The sequence below is a fragment of the Triticum urartu genome, chromosome 1, assembly GCF_003073215.2.
Source record: "Triticum urartu cultivar G1812 chromosome 1, Tu2.1, whole genome shotgun sequence".
In the NCBI taxonomy this organism is placed as follows: Eukaryota; Viridiplantae; Streptophyta; class Magnoliopsida; order Poales; family Poaceae; genus Triticum; species Triticum urartu.
In genome coordinates, this window is record NC_053022.1 from 82,249,588 (window position 1) to 82,261,802 (window position 12,215).

Here is a 12,215-nt window from a genome sequence, read left to right on the forward strand (position 1 = left end):
CAGCATCGTTTCGGTCTACTTGACACAGACGTGATGCCTATGTTCATGATCATGCCTAGATGTTCTCATAACTATGCGCTATTCTATCAATTGCTTGGCAGTAATTTGTTCACCCACCGTAATATATGCTATCATGAGAGACGCCACTAGTGAAACCTATGGCCCCCGGGTCTACTTTACATCATATAAGTTTCCGATCTATAATTCTAGTTTACTATTTATTTTGCAATCTATACAACAAAAATACCAAAATTTTTTATCTTATTATCTTTATCAGATCTCACTTTTGCAAGTGGCCGTGAAGGGATTCACAACCCCTTTATCGTGTTGGTTGCAAGGTTCTTGATTGTTTGTGTAGGTACTAGGCGATTTGTGTGTAGTCTCCTACTGGATTGATACCTTGGTTCTCAAAAACTGAGGGAAATACTTACGCTACTTTGATGCATCACCTTTTCCTCTTCAAGGGAAAACCAACGCATGCTCAATACATAGCAAGAAGGATTAGTGGCGCCGTTGTCGGGGAGATCTACGCTCAAGTCAAGACATACCAAGCACCCATCACAAACTCTTCTCCCTCGCATTACATTATTTTCCATTCGCCTCTCGTTTTCCTCTCCCCCACTTCACCTTTGCCATTTTATTCGCCCTCGTCTGTTCGTCCTTCTGTTTGCTCGTGTTACCATGTACCTTCTATTAGCTTGCATCTTGGCTTGCTAAATATCTATTGTTATGGATCCTCATCCTCTTGCTAATCTTTTTAAAAGATCCAATTATGATGAACCAATTGCTAGTGAGTTGAGTGCACTAGATTATCTTTATGGAGTTTTGCTTGAAATCCGTGAATCTGAAAATTGTGATGAAGTGCTTTATAAAGTGATTCACGATAGATCTTTGAATAAAAAGCATGATTGCAATGATTTTATTATAAATTCTATTGATGTAAATTGTGCTAATAATATGCAAAACCCTAATCTTGGGGATGCTAGTTTTGCTATGTCCTCTACTTGTTGCAATGATCATGATTGGGGTGATAGTGCTTCTTATGATCTTGAAAATTTATATAATCCCCATGATGAACATGATATTGATAATAATGTTTGCAATAATATTTAAAGTGGGTTTGGAAGAGTGTCAACTTTTGATCCCACGTATTTGGAGAATGTTCAATCTTATGCAATTTTCGATAAAAGTCGGTTTGGAGAGGCCATGCCTTTAGTTAATGTTAATCCCACTATTTTGGAAGAGTGTCAACTTTGCATGCATGTGGATCGTGTTGAAAATATTTTATGTGATAGCTATTTTGTTGAATTTGCTTATGATCTCACATGTAATTATTATGAGAGAGGAAAATATGATTGTAGAAATTTTCATGTTACTAAATTACCTCTCGTTATGTTGAGATTGCTATTGTTTCTTTCCGCTTCCTTGCATATGCTAGTTTTTTCTTGCTATGATAATTTGTTTGCCTATAAGATTCCTATGCATAGGAAGTATGTTAGACTCAGGTGTGTTTGTCACGTGTTTCATGATGCTCTCTTTGTGCTTCAATTCTTGTCTTTCATATGATATCATTGAAATTATCAATGCCTAGCTAGGGGCATTAAACGATAGCGCTTGTTGGGAGGCAACCCAACTTAATTTTTGTTCCTGTTTAGTAATAAATAATTCATCTATCCTCTGTTATGATTGCATTTTTATGTGTTTTAGTTAGTGTTTGTGCCAAGTAAAGCCTTTAGGATCTTCTTGGGTGATTGTTGTTTGATCTTGCTGAAAAAAACAGAAAGTATGCGCTCACGAAAATAATTTTCATATTTTACCAGAGAGCGATAAAATACCAATTCCAACTTCAGTAGATCAATATACAAATTATTTTGGCCGTCCTAATTTTTCAGAATTTTTGGAGTTACAGAAGTATACGAAACCTCCAGATTGCTACAGACTCTTCTGTTTTGACAGATTCTGTTTTTCGTGTGTTGTTTGCTTATTTTGATGAATCTGTGGGTAGTATCGGGGGGTATGAACCATAAAGAAGTTGGAATAAAGTAGGTTTAACACCAATATAAATAAAGAATGAGTTCATTACAATACCTTAAAGTGGTGGTTTGTTTTCTTACACTAACGGAGCTCATGAGATTTTCTGTTTAAGTTTTGTGTTGTGAAGTTTTCAATTTTTGGGTAAAGATTTGATGGATTTTGGAATAAGGAGTGGCAAGAGCCTAAGCTTGGGGATGCCCAAGGCACCCCAAGGTAAATTCAAGGACAACCAAAAGCCTAAGCTTGGGGATGCCCCAGAAGGCATCCCCTCTTTCGTCTTCGTCTATCGGTAACTTTACTTGAGGCTATATTTTTATTCACCACATGATATGTGTTTTGCTTGGAGCGTTGTCGGTGTCAAAACCAGCGAATCTCGGGTAGGGGGCCCCGAACTGTGCGTCTAAGGCGGATGGTAACAGGAGGCTGGGGACACGATGTTTTACCCAGGTTCGGGCCCTCTTGATGGAGGTAAAACCCTACGTCCTGCTTGATTATTCTTGATAATATGAGTAGTACAAGAGTTGATCTACCACAAGATCAGAGAGGCTAAACCCTAGAAGCTAGCCTATGGTATGATTGTATGTTGTTCTACGGACTAAAACCCTCCGGTTTATATAGACACCAGAGGAGGCTAGGGTTACACAAGGTCGGTTACAAAGGAGGAGATATGCATATCCGTATCGCCTAGCTTGCCTTCCACGCCAAGTAGAGTCCCATCCGGACACGGGACGAAGTCTTCAATCTCGTATATTCATAGTCCAACAGTCCGGCCAAAGGATATAGTCCGGCTGTCCGGAGACCCCCTAATCCAGGACTCCCTCAGTAGCCCCTGAACCAGGCTTCAATGAAGATGAGTCTGGCGCGCAGTATTGTCTTCGGCATTGCAAGGCGGGTTCCTCCTCCGAATACACCACGGAAGAGTTTGAATACAAGGATAGTGTCTGACCCTGCAAAATAAGTTCCACATACCACCGTAGAGAGAATAATATTTCCACAAATCTAATCTGCTAACACGTTTTGGTAGCATGACATCATGCCACGGCCCGGTAATTATTTGAACCATTTTTCTTTAACTAGCCCCGCACATAACGTGAGGCGGTTTCTTGACACATCTTGTCAAAGCAGAGATCGTGTTCCCCTTATTACGGGATTCTCATCAATACAAACGTGGGTAACCCGACCGTGCCTGTTGGTAAGACTCCTAGATCTTAGGTAAGTCTCGAACGGCCACGAGGAGGACACCTGATATTCACCCCCTTTATAAAGGGACAAGGCTTTTTCTTTTTTCCCTCCCGTGCTCAATCGAATCCTTCCCCCACCCCGAGTTCTAACACCCAAAGCCTAGGTCAGGTGCTTCGGACCTTCAATCATGTCTGGATCCAGCCTTCAAGGCCGGTGGATGCCTTCCTCCGTCACGGAGGAGGACATTAAGAAGTTGAGGGGAGGCCAGATATCTGACCGCCGAAATTTTGCATAGGCTGCCCGCCCGAGGGCAGGTCATCCCTACTCCTGAACCCAACGAGAGCGTTGTGTTCATCTCCCACTTCCTCCGAGGAGTAGGCCTCGCTCTGGATCCCTTTGTTAGGGGTCTTATGTTCTATTACGGGCTGGATTTTCACGATCTGGCCCCGGATTCCCTTCTTCACATCTCATCATTTATTGTCGTTTGTGAGGCCTTCCTCCACATTACCCCTCACTTCGGCCTGTGGCTCAAGACCTTCGATGTGAAGCCGAAGATGGTCGAGGGGCAGTACGCAGTGTGTAGAGGTGCTCTAATAAGCAAAATTGCTGACGCTCCATGGCCAAGGGGTTCCTTTCCCGAGGTGTCCGGATTGTGGCAACGAGAGTGGTTTTACGTCACAGCTCCCTGAAGTGCCAAGTGGGTAGCTGCCCCCACCTTTCGCTCGGGCCCTCCACCACAACTGATGTCATGGATCAGCAGGGGGCTGAGCTGGGGTCCAGCCAAGGACGTGCCAATACTGCAGAGCTGTATCCGAGATCTCTTCGAGGGAGACTTCAGTCTGGTTATGGTAATGCAAGTTATGCTGGTTCGTTGAGTCCAGCCTTGCAAACGCCGGCCCCTCCGCATGTGGGAATTCAACCCGGAAGGACCGCACACTATTCAGAATTTCCTCGGCATGACGCATGAGGAGATGTACAAATCGTTCTTCGGACCCCAAATAGAGTGTCCGGACACTACCGAGGACGTGGGCCTGAGCTGCAACCGCCCCGCTTGCCAAGTAAGCAATCCCATGGCCGAACACACTATCCTTTTATTTATCATGACATCATTCTGAAGAATCGCTCTTTGACCAGGACTGGATAACAAAGGCGAAGATGATTCGGTGTTCGGCCCCCCTTCCTGAAGGCTTGGACAATCCGGTGCTGGAAAAGATGCTCGAGCCAGCACCTTGTCTAGTGCCCTCCAAGGAAGATGAAGGGGGGAATAAAGAGGGCGAAAGTGGGCCTCCATCGCTACCTATTCCAATCGAGGGAATGAGCGCCTCCGCGAGGGAGGATAACCAAGGGGAAGAATCTGACATTCTCTCTCCCCGGGGAAGGAAGAGTACTACCTCTGAAGATTCGGAAACTAAGGTTTCAAAACGGGAGAAGAAATCTCTGCCAGAGGGTCCTGCCTTGGAGGGTATTCTTGCCGCACAATGTCCGCGCGAGGATCAGCCCTCTACCGAGCTGTAAGTAATCAAAAAGTACTTAATAGTGAAGATATTCTACCTTACTTCCGAAGACAATAATCGATGCTTGTAAATTGTAGTCCGGATCGCAGCCCTTCTCGACAGAGTTCATCTTTGGGGGATCTTCTTCCGGAGATGATGGAGAGCGAAACGCCTCCTCCGGACTCCCCAGCTCAAGAAGCGGGCGACCTTGAAGTGTCGTCGTGAAGGGTATCTCCGGATCCAATATCGCCAGAGGATAACCCTTTGGCTACCCGGCATCCCCAGTATCCGCTCCTGAGGAGAGCGACAGCAAGGGTCTGTACTGTGTGCGGTCGGACGCGCTGAAGGGTCTTCTGGGGAAAGCTGTCATCTTGGAAGCGCATCGTACGCTAATGGGTACGGTAATTGAAAGGATTTCATCCATCGAAAGCGGTTTGCACGAAGCTTTTATGAGTCTGCTGAAAGGCTTCGAGGTACGTAAAATAATGTATGCCTTTAATAGTACTGCATATGTTAGGTATGCCCATGTAGATAGTAGCCCCTGAGACTCTGGTTGTCGTCGAGGACGGCGGCAAACAGAGGATCATAGTCCCAGGTACTAACCAGACCGCCTTTATGTGCAGGTGGTTGAAGCTCCGGTGGCTAGCCGGACTGATGGGTTTGCCGAACTAAAGTGGCAATTGGATGCGGCAGATGCCGACATCGTGCTTGTCAACAAGCGGCTTAACGAGGCACAGGGTGAGTGGTTTTTTTGGTGATCATCACATAATAAGAGCAGCATGATGCCAGTATCTTTAATATGTTGTGACTGCAGATGGAGCTGCCACCGTGGAGACACTTCGGGCGGAGCTTGCCCGAGCCAAGGAGCACGTGAGGAGCAGCAATGCGGCCGCTTTAAAGGCGGCCGAGGATTTAAGGGCCGAACAGGCCGCACATTGCGAGAGCAAAGAAAAAATTGCTAAGATGGCCGTGGAGTTAAAAGATGCTGCTAACCATTACCGGCTTCTTGAAGAAGAAAACCGGGCGAAGGCGACAGACCTGGAGAAGGCCCGGGTGGCTGCCAAGGAAGCCCGCTCCAAAATTAGAGCAACAAACGAGGAGCTGAATCAAGCTGCGGATATCGTTTCTGGGAAGCCCTTCTTGTTGCGGACTAAGTTCGGAGATCCAAAATATGCTCCTCTAGACCGGCTATGGAGTTCTGCGGACGAGTACATGGATTTGGCTGCAAGTGCTGCCGATGCGGCTGAGTACTTCAAGGATCAGAAAGGTCCTGAAGTGGAGAACCTATTCTGGTCATAGTTTCACGCTCCAGTCCATCCGCTGTTGCTGAATGAGCGATTGACCGGTTGGGCCGAGCTCAATAGATTATCGGACTTGCCATGAGGTCCGTTGTGGATCATTTGTGGCCAGGAGGGCCAAGGCCGAATAGCTACTTTAGCTTAGTGCAACAATTCCTTGGTGTTGTGCCACACATTGATGCTGTAAAGAGATCAACATGCATAGAAGGTGCGCGGATGGCCCTTGCCCGTGTCAAAACATACTTGGTGGAGATGGAGGCCACCACTGTTGCGGCGCAGGGTTCGGCCATAGGCCGAGTGGCTGCCGAGCACTACTTTGAAGAAGTCCCTGAAGGCGCTCATTCGATAGAGGCTCAGTGCTCGAAGAATATTATTTTCCAGTGACATGTAGTCCCATTGTACAAACAATGTTTTATTGAGTTTATCAGGGCTGTATTTATACTTTTGCCCAAAAGTACTATGATGCCTCTTGTGCGGCCGTTTATGTATATATGTATATAACCTGAAAGATGGCAGTCGTCGGCTTCAGCCCCCACGCATATAATGCGGGGGTGTTCGCAGAAGACGCATGTTCACTCTTGATCCAACGTCTTGGTCCATTAAGGAGGTGATAGCGCAACGAACTAGGCAATCGGACTATAATGCTTTAACACTTTCACTTAGCCAGAGGAGTTTGACAGTGGGGCTACTATATAGCCCCTGGTGGCTCCGCGCTCATCCGGATTCGGGGCGCGTACATGCCTAGCCGGGAAACGGCCCTTCGTTTAAGGCAGAGGAATCCCGAAGATTCCGCTAGGTCATCGAGTGGTTGACCAGTCTCACGCTATATCATGACAGTCAGTTTTCGGCTTTCTCTACTGAGGTGCTCGTCCGGATGAACCAGGGCACAACCGCAGTAGTTCTCCTGGTGCCGCCTTAGCCGATAGAGCGGAACGTAAGGCAGAAAAACACAGGAGCCGGGCAAACCCAACATTTGACCAAAGACATGATTCGGAGCTGATGCATATAAGGCCAAACTCGCGATGCCGAACACTCCCTAAGGTATTCGGTCTTTATGATGTAAACCAGGCCTAAACAGTGCCCTTTGTAATAAGCCCCTAGTGTCCAGGTACATGCAATATTCTAACGTGGCCACATGCCAATACGTCAGCATCCTTCTCAATTGTACTGAGAATCCGAGGGATGTGTATCAACAAGAGACAGTAAAAAAGGTTTATGCAGGATCTTAATCTAAAAAGAATCCTTGGAACCGGTGCCTGCTGCACGTCTGCGCCTGTGTCTCCGTTGTGCCGTATTCTGGACAGGTGTAGCACGATGGTCATCTGAAAAAGAGAGGAACTTAATTGAAAATTTGCCGTGCAAAAGGTAAGTTATACTAAATAAACAATATACAGTTCAGAATGTGTAAGGTTGAGCTTGATTGCCACTTGTTTGCGCATGTTGAGCCCCTTGTATTGTAATAGGGGTATAGCCATCAAACCTGTATCAATTACATATAGCTGCACCGGACTCGTCCAACCGTGTCCGTGGTCTTAATGACCTGTCAGATGCTTTAGTTGGTGAGGCCGTTAGTGTGCGGCTGCCAAGGCAGCCGCACGGTCTTCCACGCGCAAGGAGCGCTCAATATTTTCATTTACTGTAATGATGCCACGTGGACCGGGCATCTTAAGCATGAGGGAAGCGTAATGCGGTATTGTGTTAAAGCGAGCGAAAGCTTCGCGTCTGAGTAGTGCTTGATAGCCACTTTGGAACGGAGCGATGTGGAAGGTTAAATTTTCGCTGCGGAAGTTATCGGGGAAGCTGAATGTAACCTCTAGTAGCATGGAGCCCGTGCAATGGGCTTCTGGGCCTGGCGTTACTCCTTTAAAGGTAGTATTGCTATGGCTAATTTTTGTTGGGTCTATCCCCATTTTGCGGACTCTGTCCTGATATATCAGGTTTAAACTACTGCCGCCGTCCATCAAGACTCGTGTGAAATGGTATCCGTCAATTATCGGGTCTAACACCAAGGCAGCCCATCCTGCACACCGGATACTTGCCGAGTAATCCTGATGGTCAAAGGTGATCGGTTGGGACGACCGGTGGCAGAACTCCATGGTGATAGGCCCTGGGGCATGTGTCTCTAGGAGTGCCGCTTTGTTTCTCCCCTTTGTCACGTGTAACACGTTTACTGTTTTGACTTCTGGTGGGAATTTCTTCTGTTCCCCAGTGCTTTGCTTGCGAGGCTCGTCCTCGTCTTCGCTTGGTGTATCCTACCCCTTGTGTTCGGTGTTGAGCTTGCCGGACTGCTTGAAGGCCCAACATTCTCTATGGGTATGGTTTGCAGGTTTATCGAGGGTGCTGTGGATCTGACATATTTTATCCAGAATCTTGTTTAGGCTGGACAGTTTGTCTCTGTTGCCTTTGGAGGGCAGCTTTTGCTGACTTGGCCGAGAGCTTCTGAATCCGGCGTTTACTACCGTGCTCTTCGGGTTGTCTTCTTTATTCCGGCGCTTTGTTTTTGCTGCGCCGTGGTTTCCCGTTTTCGTCCCTGACTTCGGATGTACTTGGGTCGTTGGTGCTGCATCGGGCTAACCAGCTATCCTCGCCCGCGCAAAAGCGGGCCATGAGGCGTTAATGCTGCCATTGTTCTCGGCTTTTCTTGGCTGAGGTGTCTGGCAAGCCATTCGTCTCGAACGCTGTGTTTGAAAGCTGCTAAGGCTTCGGCGTCTGGACAGTTGACTATTTGGTTCTTTTTAGTGAGAAACCTGTTCCAAAGCTTTCGGGCTGACTCTCCAGGCTGTTGAGTTATATGACTTAAATCGTCTGCATCCAGAGGTCGGACATAGGTCCCTTGAAAATTTGCCCGAAAAGCATCTTCGAGCTCTTCCCAGCTTCCAATGGAGTTTTCGGGGAGGCTTATAAGCCAGTGCCGAGCTGGCCCTTTGAGCTTGAGGGGTAAGTACTTGATGGCGTGGATATCATCTCCTCGAGCCATATGGATATGGAGGATGTAGTCCTCAATCCAGACCCCAGGGTCTGTCATTCCGTCGTACGCCTCTATGTTTACGGGTTTGAATCCCTCTGGAAATTCATGGTCCAGCACCTCATCGGTGAAACATAGGGGGTGTGCGGCACCCCTGTATTTGGGTGTACCGAGGTGTTGGGATGTTCGTTATGTTGCATTGCGTGCCAAAGCGCGCTTGCGTGGCCCGTAGATGGATCTGGTTGCGCCGTCCTTTTGATGCGAGCCCTCATGTGGATCGCGTACTGGCTTATGTGCGGCGTCGTTTGCCGCTCTATGTTGGCCACGAGGTCGTCTATCCGACCGGATGGCCGTTTTGTTTTTTGATTGCGGGGGATCTAAGGCCTCCTCATCAAATTCAGGTAGCAGCTTTCGCTTCGGGTAGCTCTTGGTGTGGCGATTACCGCCGTACTTCGCTGCAGTGTTGAGTACTTCACTCCATCTGATTCTAAGTGTGTCTTGTGCAGCCCTGAGCCTTTGCTTCTGCTTTTTCAGACTCCTCGCAGTGGCAACAAGCCTTTTATGGGTATTCTGTTACTCCGGGTGCCTGTCCGGTGTGATGTTATCCGGACTGTTATCTTCGACGGAGTCGGGTTGTTCGGTTTGATTCTCCGTGTTGCCGTGGTCGGACGATGGTTCAATGCCGTGTTTGTCGTCCGCTGGCTCACCTTGCTCTATCGCTGGGTTTATATGATCACTATTTCTGCCGAGGCGAGATTTGGAGCGGCGCTTACGCCGCCGCTTTGATTGCTTATCAAGGGAACAACCCTTCGATGCGTCCTTCTGCTCTTCGTCGTTGTTTTCTTTGGGTGCATCCACCATGTATACATCATATGATGAAGTGGGCGTCTGATGCCCTATGGGCAGTGGTTCCTGTTCATCTCCTGCATCCTCGTCCATACCATCTATGTCTTCGGAGTCAAAGTCGAGCATGTCGGTCAAATCGTCGACAGTGGCTACTAAGTGTGTGGTGGGTGGGCGGCGAATTTCTTCGTCATCCGCATCCCAATCCTGCCGGACATAGTTTGGCCAGGACTCTCCTGACAGGGAGAGAGACCTTAATGAGTTCAGTATGTCGCCGAAGGGCGAGTGCTGAAAGATATCCGTGGAGGTGAACTCCATGATCGGATTCGATAGGCACGGGCGCAGGCGGTTCGGAGTTTGTGGCCGGGGAAGAATCCGGCAGTTTGGCGTCACGGCTCTCGTGAAGGGTAAGGTCGATACTCGGCTCGATCGCCGATGAGAATGCGGCCTCCGTGGCGGGGTCTATCCACCCGTCCCTGGATGGCGCAATTGGCTCCGAGTTAAGGGTCGGAGCGGTCGCCAGTGCGATCTCCCGAACACTGTCCAATGGTAGAGCTAAATCGTGCTCATCGTGACCGTGCGGCGCACTCGGCAAGGGCTCGAATCCGTCGAAGACCAAGTCTCCGTGGATGTCGGTTGTGTAGTTCAAATTTCCAGATCTGACCTGATGGCCAGGGGCGTAACTCTCGATCTGCTCCAGATGGCCAAGCGAGTTGGCCCGCAGTGCTAAGCCGCCGAATACAAAGATCTGTCCGAGGAGAAAAGTCTCACCCTGGACTGCATCGCTATCGATGATCGAAGGAGCCATCAAGCCTAATGATGACAACACAGAGGAACTCTCAATGAAAGCACCAATCTCGGTGTCAAAACCGGCGGATCTCGGGTAGGGGGTCCCGAACTATGCGTCTAAGGTGGATGGTAACAGGAGGCAGGGGACACGATGTTTTACCCAGGTTCGGGCCCTCTTGATGGAGGTAAAACCCTACGTCCTGCTTGATTATTCTTGATAATATGAGTAGTACAAGAGTTGATCTACCACGAGATCAGAGAGGCTAAACCCTAGAAGCTAGCCTATGGTATGATTGTATGTTGTCCTACGGACTAAAACCCTCCGGTTTATATAGAAACCGAAGGAGGCTAGGGTTACACAATGTCGGTTACAAAGGAGGAGATATGCATATCCGTATCGCCTAGCTTGCCTTCCACGCCAAGTAGAGTCCCATCCAGACACGAGACGAAGTCTTCAATCTCGTATCTTCATAGTCCAACAGTCTGGCCAAAGGATATAGTCCTGCTGTCCGGAGACCCCCTAATCCAGGACTCTCTCAAGCGTCTTGTATGATTTGAGCCTTTGCTTTTTAGTTAACCACAATCATCCTTGCTGTACACACCTTTTGGTGAGACACACATGAATCGGAAATTATTAGAATACTCTATGTGCTTCACTTATATCTTTTGAGCTAGATAATTTTTCTCTAGTGCTTCATTTATATTTTTTTAGAGCACGGTGGTGGTTTTATTTTATAGAAATTATTGATCTCTCATGCTTCACTTATATTATTTTGAGAGTCTTTTAGGACAGCATGGTAATTTTCTTTGGCTATAAAATTAGTCCTAATATGATAAGCATCCAAGATAGGTATAATAAAAACTATCATATAAAGTGCATTGAATATTATGAGAAGTTTGATTCCTTATGATTGTTTTGAGATATGAAGATGGTGATATTAGAATCATGCTAGTTGAGTAGTTGTGAATTTGAGAGATACTTGTGTTAAAGTTTGTGATTCCCGTAGCATGCACGTATGGTGAACCGTTATGTGATGAAGTCGGAGCATGATTTATTTATTGACTGTCTTCCTTATGAGTGGCGGTCGGGGACGAGCGATTGTCTTTTCCTACCAATCTATCCCCCTAGGAGCATGCGCATAGTACTTCGTTTCGATAACTAATAGATTTTTGCAATAAGTATGTGAGTTCTTTATGACTAATGTTGAGTCCATGGATTATACACACTCTCACCCTTCCACCATTGCTAGCCTCTCTAATACCGCGCACCTTTCGCCGGTATCATACACCCACCATATACCTTCCTCAAAACAGCCACCATACCTACCTATTATGGCATTTCCATAGCCATTCCGAGATATATTGCCATGCAACTTTCCACCGTTCCGTATATTATGACACGCTCCATCATTGTCATATTGCTTTGCATGATCATGTAGTTGACATCGTATTTGTGGCAAGGCCACCATTCATCATTCATACATGTCACTCTTGATTCATTGCATATCCCGGTACACCGCCGGAGGCATTCACATAGAGTCATATTTGTTCTAAGTACCGAGTTGTAATTCTTGAGTTGTAAGTAAATAAAAGTGCGATGATCTTCATTGT